The sequence below is a fragment of the Saccostrea cucullata genome, unplaced genomic scaffold (assembly GCF_032062105.1).
Source record: "Saccostrea cucullata isolate Sc308-1 unplaced genomic scaffold, CSIRO_AGI_Scuc_v1 ctg361, whole genome shotgun sequence".
NCBI classification, from domain to species: domain Eukaryota; kingdom Metazoa; phylum Mollusca; class Bivalvia; order Ostreida; family Ostreidae; genus Saccostrea; species Saccostrea cuccullata.
The window spans coordinates 75,606-88,086 of record NW_026930986.1 but is presented as its reverse complement, the minus strand read 5'-3'; the positions used below and the strand labels follow the sequence as shown (position 1 = coordinate 88,086).

The following is a 12,481-nucleotide window of genomic DNA, read 5'->3' as shown; positions in this document are numbered from 1 at the left end:
GGCCTTCCGAATCGTACATCATCTTTCTCTCCCATCTTTAAATTCTTTTCAGCCACCTGGAAACGGTTCTGTGTGACGGTTGTTTGTCTCCATAAATATTGTGTACCTCTTCAAATGTTTTCTTTGCTGATTTTTTAAAGTTTAGAACAGGCTTTTATGTAGCTTTTTGTTTCTGCCGTTGTATTGACTTTCTTTCCTCTGATGAAAAAATAGAGTATCATATGTAGGATATTTTAAAAACTTAATAAATCTTCAAAAATTGAACCAATTCTTTTTCTGCAAGGACCGTGTGGTTGATAAAGAATTCAATGAACCATAACAAGTGTGTTTGAAGTGATCTGCGTTCATTTTTAGCCGGGCTTTGCTGAAAGCAAAGTCCTGGCTATAGGCATCATGATCGACTGTCTTACTATAAATACTAGTAGTAAAGTAAACAAAAAAAACCAAACAGCATCAACGCAGACACTTCCGATAAATAAAATAGTCCCATTGCGATACGATATTCAAGCAAATATTTTTGACATCCCAATCGTTGGAAAAGTTAATGATCAATATTTTTGCTTCATAATTAAACTGAAAAAGAAATTAGATATTTGCTTATTGGGATAATCATGATATAACAGTTTGTGCACATACGCTGCTGAATGCATATTTTAAGCGAACTATTTTCAATAGCGCGGGTTTTTCGAAATGTTGAAATTGTTGAAGAGTTTCATGTATCATATCATTTTTGTCGATGTTATATTAGTGGCTATATTCTATTTTGATTTTTAGCAAATTAATAATATAGTGAATTGGAATTTTAAGAGTTAACATGCGCGGAGTCGCATGACAATGTACAGGTATCAGTGTTTCTACATGTAGTTGGCGATAAAAGTACTGTTTGTTTGAAACTAAAAGAATGTCTAGAAAATACACGTGTGCGTTATTTTATTATATTTCAAACATTTACTCAGGCCTATCTGAAAATCTTTATGATTACACGTCTAAATAAATTAAATACGCAATCCTGAAGATTTAAAATAAGATTATCCTGACACTTATAGCATGTATTTTTGAAATCATGTTTCATGTGTAAAGCCAATTCAATAGCATTAGGTTGTATAAACATAATCAATTGATGTATTTAGCAAGTTATATAATATGTACCTTCAATGAGTGCCATCCGGAAACACTGTTTAAAAATTATTTAGATTTTTTTTCAAGTTCACAGAAACACTTTAATGTGAGAAAAACTTACAAAACTTTTAAAAAAAATATTATTTAAATAATTGTAAATAATAAGGATCATAATTGCCATTGACTTATATGGGGTAATGATAAATTCTTTCAAAATTATTGTGATATTTATGTGCATTACTTGCCTTAGTTATCGAATGTTGTTTTCCGAGAAATAGACACAAGATTATCTTATTAAATTGTATTATGAAATGCAATAGAAAACCTTCTGGAAAAAAAAAACAAAATCGGAATCTGCAATGAAATAATGCTAGATGGCATTTGGCACAATATGTGACATTTTTAAACTCTAAACTTTTAAAATACGTACCTCTCTATGTGAATTCCAGAACTTGCAATCGGCCTCATCTATGTCGTCTGTACTTCTTGTCAGAATTGGAAAAAGAAATAAAAATTTCATTTACGTGTACTTTTTTTTCTGTTTAGAACCTGACCAAGTTTAGGAATATTCATTATTGCTGTGCAAGCTTCATTTATTATAATTATATAATTATATAATAAAATAATTCATATAATGAAAAAGGGTGATATGGGGAAAAATGAAACACACAAATAATCAAATCCAAGAAACTGCTGAATTTTCAAATGCCATCAATTGCATGAACAGAAAATAAAAAAGCAACAATATTATCACAGATAATTCAATTTATGTATTTTAGTTACTGAGCTTAGTGTTGATGTACTTGTAATGTCTCCATAATCTGCTTACTAATGTCAATGAGTTCAGCATTGAAACCAGCCTGCATAGTCTTTGAGCTACATGTAAGATGATGCTATTCATTTAAAATGTATGTTTAAATCTGCCAGCATAGACTTGAATTAAGATACATAGTTCAGCGGATAGCTGCTCATGTAAATTGTATGTCAAAATCTGCTTGCATAGTCTTGAGTTAAGTTACATGAGTTCAGAGGATTGCTACTCATGTAAATTGTATGTTAAAATCTGCTTGCATAGTCGAGAGTTAAGATACATGAGTTCAGCGGATAGCTGCTCATGTAAATTGTATGATGAAATCTGGCTTGCATAGTCTTGAGTTAAGATACAAGAGTTCAGTGAATTGCTGCTCCTGTAAACTGTGTGTTAAAATCTGCTTGCATAGTCTCAGGTTAAGATACATGAGTTCATCGGATAGCTGCTCATGTAAATTGTATGTTAAAAATTCTGCCTGCATTGTCTGAGGTTAGATTACGACCTTCATAATTGGCTTCCCTTGATCCACAATTGAACAGCTAACAGGTGAATGTTAATGTCTTTGTTGCATCAGAATTTGTTATTTGTCAAGAACACCTAGTCTTAAAAGTACGTGATATCATACGATCTTCAACTTCAATGTTGTTATATAAAATGCTGTAAATTTCTGTATTTTACTGTTTTTATAAAAATGTTTTCTTTTGATTTTTCTCCTTGTTTGGCGTCAACCCCTCACTGCGTGACACTGCGTGAGGGCTTGTGGCGCAATTGTTTGGACGCCTCCAAGGATTTACTCATTTATGTTATATTTTATGCATATTTACATGTACTCTGATATGTTCACTGCATGTAAATTTCTAGTCAGTCTCAGGGGGATCACACTTGTACCTTTCACCTATGTACATGTAACCTGTATTGTTTAATATTAGGTGATCCCCCTTAATGATTTGTTTTACCTTTTACTTTATGTCATTGAATTAAATGACATATTCGACAAAACTGCATATCTGTGTTTGGTTATTTTTCACTGCACTATCAGGCTGATATTTCTCATAGGAGGCATAAAACAATACTATCACAGATAATTCAATTTATGCCGCTATGAGAAATATATTTTACACCTTAGGATAATTCCGCATATCTCTGCGCAGTCTGCAGGATATGCGCCTTTATCGCAGCGCAATTATCAAATAACCTTTCATTGCGAAATCGCAAGCTTTGCTTTTCTTGACAGAGTAACACAATCAAAATCTTTGATTTTGTTGCGCCATTTTTGTTAGCCTGGTATTGCCTTAAAAAAAAAAACCCACCACCCACCCTTTTTTGGGGTTTTTGGTTTTATATTATTTTATAACTTGTCATACGTTTCTTGGATTGGCGCAATTGTTTGGACGCCTCCAAGGATTTACTCATTTATGTTATATTTTATGCATATTTACATATACTCTGACATGTTCACTGCATGTAAATTTCTAGTCAGTCTCAGGGGGATCACACTTGTACCTTTCACCTATGTACATGTAACCTGTATTGTTTAATATTAGGTGATCCCCCTTAATGATTTGTTTTACCTTTTACTTTATGTCATTGAATTAAATGACATATTCGACAAAATTGCATATCTGTGTTTGGTTATTTTTCACTGCACTATCAGGCTGATTTTTCTTATAGGAGGCATAAATACGCTTGGTATAATTCTTTCTTAAAAAGGTATCGATTAAATTAATTCACACTTTACGAGATGGAAACAAATAAAATGGGACATAAGCAAAATAACATATGTAAATACAGGGTGTTTCACAATATATGTCACACATATGAGCATAATCTGAATATCAAGCATGATACCAAAAATACCAAAACATTATATTTTTTTTGAAACTCTAAGCCAAAATAAATACATCGATGACTGTAAATCTGCTTTTAATCGCAAGTTATAAATATCCCAAATTTCGCGATTTTCTTTAACTTGTGATCATTTGTCGCTGTGAATCATTTATTTTGCTGTTTATTTGTAGAGAGTTTCCCTAGGTCAGAAAATTTATCAATGCGGATACCGCTAAGAAATCAAATATATACAATACACGACATGGACATGTGTAGCGCTAATTCATGATTTCATAACAACTTCAAACAAGTAATTGCGCTAAATTTTGAATGCCTCTGTTAATGTACACATACAGTAACTGGAGACCTCAACTCCTCAAACAGGGTGTTTAGAACAAGATGTGAACTATGAAACTGTTTTCATCTTCCCGTCCTCGGGAATTCCAAGTGAGAGAAATATGGAGATTTCGAATTCAATCAAGCTCAAAAATCCATTTATATTTACAAATCGAGAGAAATGCAAACGCGGACCTCTAAAAACATACAACAAAGGATGGATTATGTGCAATGGTGAAGTAGCATGCCCTGTCAGATGGTTACACTCGCCCGACATTGACTCCTTGTTATGATCCGGCAAAGGGAAGAATCCGTATACAATTCATGGAGTAAATAATCAGTATGAACAATTACGAGGGCTGTTCAATAAATGATGTCATGAGCTCGATGCCATGCAACATAGAAATCATATGACATTAACCTTCACTTTCTCTCATTATTCAATCTTTAATGAATTGATAATAGTTTATGTAACCACTTTTCATCGCAGAAGCTTGAAAACAAGGCCTATTCGAGACACTACATCAAAAATGAATGGTAAAGAATCAGTAAACTAGAGTGAAATTACACGCTTCATTAAAACTGCTGTAAAACTTGTTAAGAATCCCCAAAAAATATCAACTGAAATATGTGAAATTTACAGCAGACAATGTAAGTTTAATGCACACATGAGAGGTGGATTTCAATGAACAAAAATGATATAATGAGCATCAAAAAAGGGTACCGTCCTTGGCGACAAGCACTTACAACAACCAATGTACTTTTTGCGAAAATTCAACAAAATATCACTGATTATGTTTGATTGACTTTACGAAACATAGCAAATTTGATAGGCATCATTTTGGGGGTAGTTCACAATGTTTTAAAGAAACATTTGACAGTACAAAAAAACTTAATTTTCAAAGGTCACCCTATGTTTTGAAAACTGAGTGAAAACGACAAAGTACGACAAAGTGTAAGAACATCTGAACAACCATTTTAAAATATCAAAATTGTACTCATCCACTTTTGCCTGAAATTCAAACAGATAATGAAACTTGAATCCATTGCTTTAAACCCTCAAAACAAATTTACAATAAGATGCACTTGATGAAAACATCAAAGGCCTGCGGAGAGCAAAGAATTGCGAGAGCACAAAAACAGTGTACTCTTGGTTATGATTGGGCAAACATGTACGGAAGAATCCGTACACAATTCATGGTGTAAATAATCAGTATGAACAATTACGAGGGCTGTTCAATAATATATAATTATTGCTGTTTTTGAGGTCAATACAATGATTTAGCCATCTGAGGAGTACAATATTCACCGACCCCGAAGGGCGAGGTGAATATTGTACTTCAAAGATGGCTAAATCATTGTATTGACCGAAAAAACAGCAATAATTGTTTTATTATATGATTCACTGATAAAAAATATACAGCTCATTACTTGTTTGCATTTTATTAAGTCATATACAAGAGAGAAGCAGAATTAAAATGTCAATAAACCTTACTGGTCATATCAATTTGAAATGTTTTTATCAATTTTAGTTGCCATGAAAATAAATATATAATGTCAGTCTTTTTTTATAGGATAGATTTTGAAAGGAAGGAGTATTATCAGGGAAAACTGAATGCCAAAAAAGTAAAAAAAAAATTTATTCAGTAAAAGTGTTGGAGGGAGGACCCTGCACCCCCTGTTACCACCCTCACACTAAAATATATATTTGCTTATTTTTTGCTGACATGATCAAATCAAAAATCATATAAATAGCTTTCCAAAACAATTTGTATCAATTTGGAATTTCCCAATCTATTTTTAGATCAAAGTAGAGGAAATAAATCCTTGTATTGACCTGGAACGTCACGTGCAGGTCAATACAACGTAGTATTTTTCTACCATAGTTAGATCTCAGCCAATCAGAGAGTTGGAAATTATTCAATCATATAATAAATAATTTTATTAGCTCGATTACATGCAACATAGAAATCATATGACAATAAATGCTATTTCTTTAAATATTACTGATCTTGTTGTTCAAATTCTTATTCAGGTAGGCAGTTCAATTTTTGGAGGAGTCTAGAAAGCAAAAAAATCGAAAGGTTAATGAGAGGAAGGTACCAGGATCAAGAATCCACTACATTTAATTTCTACCTGAGAGCGCCCAGACCACGAAGAGTAAAGGAGTTTTGGGGAGAAACAGATATTTAATGTTTTGTCACACCAACAATATTTGCCAGATCTTTCAATCTTTGACTTGTTTCATTTCCCAAACTTAAAACGATCACCTTTCAGAGAGTAAAAAGAATAAATACAGGAAATCATAGGATCTACCATATTCAGGTATACGAAGGGCCATACTCAAAAATGTGTTCAAAAAGAAATTAGACATGTGTTTTAATTAAAATAGAATATCTAAGTAAAATCATTATGACTAAATCATTGAAAAGCGGTTTTTTGTTTCTTTCCAAGCACCGATGGCATTATTTATTGAACAGCCCTCGTAGTATTAAAAAAACATACATTTTCGACAAAATTATATAATGCATTTTCTGTCAAGGTCATTGTATCGACGATAAAACTTAAAGTTTGCTTTAAATGAGACATATGCAAAGAAGACTTAAATACATGTAAATGATCCCTTGAAATTAAAAAAAGGAGGGATCAGGTGTCTAGGAGGAGTAAGCATCCCATGTTGACCGGTCATACCCGCCGTGAACACTGTAATTTAATACATTATGTATCAAGGATACATATTGTAGTCAGGTCTTATTGGTGAGAAGCATTGCTTTGCTATAAAAATTAATGGGACTCCGGACAAGTATTTGTGTAGTGAATAAGTTTGATGACACAAACACCATAAGCAGGTGATTGTAGAATATCACTACATCATAAAAAAGGTTAGACAATAGAAAAGCTAAAGTTATGACGTTTTTCATTCCATTTAGTTGTTTGGTAGTTGTTTGGTAGCCCTCATCATCTATAGTCAGTAAAACATTCAAATATGAAATAGATTAGGCAGATTCTGAAATGTCTCTGGGATATATCAAGTATGAAGTATATTGTTTATTTGGTGATTTTTGGCATTCCAAGAGTTGTTAAGAAAAACTTGGTCTCTGAAGACTACATAAATCTTGTCAATGAGGATTTCTAGCATCTCTTTAATATTAGTACTTTTGTGTTTTATGAAAGCGATTTGTATTAAGGAAGCAATTTTATTTGCTGAGTATCAGTCATAAGATCTGAGATTTTGTATGTTATTTTAAAAGAACTTAAGATACATCAATCCAAATCACATAATTATGCTTAATATTAAAAGTAAATATCAATGTCACATTGCGAACCTGTAGTCACCTTATTATAAATGTATTTACAATCTATCAAACAGAAAACGTGAACATAAGCTATATATGCATCCTTCGTTTGATATTAGTACATGTTTAAGCTGTCGTGATATCTATCATAGAATATCATTGGGTGTTTTGAACATTAATCTTTGAGAAGGATGATTACTAAGAGTAAAGTTCACAGAGCAATAGAGTCCATACTTTAAGCGTATGATCAAATGTAAATACACGAAGACTTCAGCACAAACATATGCATAAAAAATGATTGGAAAAATTGTGCTCGAAAAAAATATACTACTCTACCTAATAAAAATTCTTGAATTGTATGCTGCCATGAACGGAAATGCGATTTGTTTGGATGATAAGTATGTACATTTTATAACCATGTTACCTTTACTTGTACATTTTCATGACTGAATGAAGTTTAACTCGTTATTTCAGGAATAATACAAAGTGTTGCACAAACTACATTTATAATGCTGAGGAGGACCGATGTATAGGTAAATAAATTTTATTTTACCAACTAAAATTCCAAGGATCAAGAATAATATCAAATAAAAAATATTATATTTAAAAGACATAGGTAGAAAATTTGATTTAAAATATTTGACTCATCTCTGTATTCATGAATTAGAATAAGAGATGAAAAATATTCACTTTAATGTACGCTGGTTAGAGTGTGTCGGAAGATTTGGAGAGCATTGTTCAGATCCCTGTCCTGAAAGGTTCTATGGAGCTTCCTGTAGAAGGCAGTGTAACTGTTCAAGTGAGACTTGTCATAAAATCTGGGGATGTTTAAACGGTATGATCTCTTTCTCTCTCACTCTCAGAGACATTTAAATATATTTACATATTCTTTTATTTACACAATGCAATTATTCACAAGCAATAATTCTTGTACAAACTCAGATTATATGGATGATTCTAAAGGTGTCTGCTACGACAAACTGTAAGTTATATATATATATATATATATATATATATATATATATATATATATATATATATATATATATATATATATATATATATATATATATGTATATATATATAAAATTATTCTTTATTTAAACATATTGAAACGTTTAATATTCTAATTAATGTCACTTAATGAATGCCCAACATTCCTCTTGTAGGAATGGTTCTTTTTGCTGTGCAAACTACATATACATACAGGCTGAGCATAGATGCCAAGGTAAAAAAATGTTCTAAGTAGAGTACTTTTATTCTTTGAATACTGTATAACTAGTCAAATTCGATTCAATATCAATCGATTTATATATGTATATTCAAATATAACCTCGATTTACTGATGCCAACAAAGTGAATATATTTTTTGTAAAAGTTAAACTTAACTTTGATAAAACTTGTGGCAACTTTCTGCATTATTTTACATTTGTTTAAAGAGTGTGTAGGACGGTTTGGTGTGAACTGCAGTAGGTACTGTCCACGTGGATATTATGGAAAACAGTGTAACGAGAAATGTTCCTGTGAGGCTAACCATTGTGATAATGTTTTGGGTTGTCTATCACCTACCGCAGGTGCACACTATTAATATTTTTAATTATCAAGGTTTTATTGTCAACAATATTATTTCAATGATTTACACCGACTACCTTTGGGAAGGTTCTTTTACTACACCAAAAAGGCAGTCACTTTTTTTACCGGCTATCATAATAAGTCTATTGTTAGTGCTAATAGCTGATTGTATGTATGTCTACACGAGGCCTTGATCAAAAGCCTATTATGTATAAGTGATTCCGTTATCATTTGAATTTTATTAAAACATAATTACTCACTACAAACAATATTTGTTATGCTCTCCGGTGCGCCCTAATATTAGTCATGCTTATCAATTTCCTCATCTTAGTCTTCAAAAATTGGCAAAAATTAAGAAAATTCCCTAAGTAATAAAATATGTCGACATAATACATAAGAATTAAAAATATCACAATTATTCAGCCATTCTTCTTCTATTCATAGACTATTTCCTAATAAAGTGTTCCCATTTTTGTGGTATTTCACCGTAGAATCCTACCCTTTGCATATTCTAATATAATAAAAGCCTTATTTTGTATATTATTTTTCAAAAATATATTCTAAATTATTTTTTTCGATTCAAATGCTTTTTCCACGATTTAATCAGACAACCATCAAATTTACACTTAAAGATCTCTGAAAAATTGAAACTGACTCTAACCAGTAAATTTTTGATGGCTAGTTAAATACAAAAATCATATAATTCAAAGAAATGATTGTCGAAGTTCTTAAAGTTCAGACTGATTATCGAACAATGTAAAAGAAGAAAAAAAGACGAAAACCCGACCGGAAATAAATAAATAAAATCTACTGTGCAAAAATTATTCAAACCCTTGTTATCGTTAACCTCCGGTGCTGACAAAGAAACATCCGAGAGAATACGATGACAAATGCTATTAACCAATGAAAGTTACAAGTTACAATATGACTGACTTTTCATTCCCAGGTAAGTAGGGAAGAAAAAAAAATTCATTTAAAGTTATCATAATGGTTTGTTATAAAAGGATTACAATAGAAAAAATGATTATTTTTAAAAGTTGCTGTTTTTGCCTTTTTTAATCATTGTTAATCAAACAAAATTGAAAAAAATGGACTTCTTGAAATTATGGGAAAAACAAATCATACTAATCAACACGGTATGTTAAAATATTTATTCTGATGTAAGGCAGCTCGACTGAGTCAAGTTGATATATCTCTTCAAGCTTTGATGCTGTCGACGATGGCACTTCTCGAGGGCGTGGTACGCTAGCCCGAGGCCGGTTGGGGAAACGTGGTTTCCTGGTCAGCAAAGTGGACGCTAAAACGCTTTGGAATTTGCGAAGGTTATCAGCGACGTTGTGGCGAGGTGCATTGGGCTGGGTATCCGTATTCAGTACTATTCACCTATTCACAGGGACCGTAAGACCGCAAGGAATGAACGTACATTAATGTAGCACAAGCGGTTACCAAGATGGACTTTGATAATTTTTTTAATTTTTATTTTCTATATATTTGTACGTATGTTTTAAATTACAAATGGAAAAACAAATCTTATTATCACTGATCAAGCGATGGTAGTCGTGACATCCACCTCTGATGATACAGAGGTCTGTCTTTGCTCTGCTTCTGATTTATTTTGTAGGAATGAACTTATGAATTTGAAAACAGTTTGTTATTTTCATCTTTTATTATGCCCCCGCTTGAAAATCGGGAGGGTATATAGTAATTGGGTTTCCGTCCGTCTGTCTGTTACGCTTTGGGGTACCCATCTCTTATCTGCAACTCCTCTAATACCACTGAATGAAATTTGATGAGACTTTCAGAGAATCTGATGCCATTGTGCACCTCCTATTTTCCTTTTAGATCCGACACATATTTTGGGTTTCCCATAGCAAAATATTGACATTACCATTGTACTCATATGGGAGGTGGGGGATATCATTTAGTCAGCTCATTGCTTACAGTACCTCTAGTTTTAATCATGTACCATTGCTGGACACTTCATAGGGATATTTAACGTTTGTCATACATACAGCTTTCAGATTAATTTAAACAATAAAATGCTTTCTTTGGTTGTTAGTACGGGAATGAATGAAGCAGCTGGTGCAGAAAAAATGAATAATCCGCGTAATAGCTGCAATAGCTGCGACATTCACTCCCGTACTAACAACCAAAGAAAGACATTTTATTGTTTATATTTGTATCTGTTTAAATAATCACTTAAAATGGGATTAAAAAGATTAATTATTGTATTAATAATGCAAACGTCTTTGTATGTTTCATTTATGGAACAGCCACTGATCATGAAATCTGTACAGGTGACGTGTCTAGTGTAGTTCATGCACTGATTAACGCAATGGGTTTTCTTAAGAAATAAAGGTGAAAATATTCAGTGGATGTAAATATATTACATGTGAAGTTTCCTTTTCTCATTTTCTTTTTCGTGAATAGTATATGTACAAGTGCAATAAAGAAAAGTGATCATGAGCTTTTTTCTTGCAATGAAATTTGAAAAGGTTTATTCCTGCAGGTCTGTAATATGTTTTATGTCCTTCAGTAATGCTGTAATGTCGGTAGTGTTGGACAATGTGAAGGTTATACATTCCTTTTCTAGGTTCATTTCATGATAATTTATCATTATAGTTTCGGGCTTGTGCGTGATAATCGGGTATAAAGACAAATAATGACCCACATAGAATAATGAGAAAGAGTCATTTTTCGACGGCAAAAAAAATGACCCTCGGTTATTATTCGACGTAGAAAAATGATTATAGTTTCGGGCTTGTGCGTGATAATCAGGTATAAAGACAAATAATAAACCACATAGAATAATGACCGAGGGTCATTTTTCGACGGCAAAAAATGACCCCCGGTCATTATTCGACGTAGAAAAATGACCCTTTTGTCCGTAAAAAAGGCGTCATTACCCTAAAAATTTGCATACCCTACGTGAAGAAAAATGACCTCCGTAGAATAACGACCCCTTGTGTATTAAAGTTGAAATTTTTAGGAGGCAAATATAAACAATAAAGAGACCTATCAGCCAAAATGCTCACCTGAGCTAAATTGGGAATAAATTGATGATGTGTTGATCTCATTAAATTATACAATTATTACTACTTTAAGGTCAACGCATTGTTTCAGAATCTAGATAAGTAAAAGATATATTTGGCGCAAAGGGCTGGGTGAATATTGTTTTTCGATGGTGGAAATTCATCGTTCTGACAGAAAAATGCAGCAATATTATACTAAGTATATCATCCCACTTGAAAAGCGGGAGGTAATATTGTGATTGGGATGTCCGTCCGTCAATCTGTCTGTACGTCCGTCCGTATGTTACGCTTTGGGGTACCCATCTCTTATCCACAACTCTTCTGAATGAAATTAAATGAGACTTTCACGGAATCTTGGTTACATAGTACCATTGTACATCTCCTACAGTCTACTTTACTTTTAGATCGGACACATTTCTCGGATTTCCCATAGCAGAACATGGACATTACCATTCTTTCTATAATATCGAAAAGTATCCATCTCTTTT

General features: G+C 32.5%; 1 long non-coding RNA gene across 1 annotated transcript; it reads left to right on the top strand.

The window, feature by feature from the left end:
* The first annotated feature begins 7,668 nt into the window (after positions 1–7,668).
* On the top strand, positions 7,669–8,206 carry LOC134230867 (uncharacterized). Its single transcript, XR_009984437.1, has 3 exons — positions 7,669–7,787; positions 7,864–7,922; positions 8,099–8,206. It is a non-coding gene; the product is annotated as an uncharacterized LOC134230867 (long non-coding RNA).
* The last annotated feature ends 4,275 nt before the right edge of the window (positions 8,207–12,481 follow it).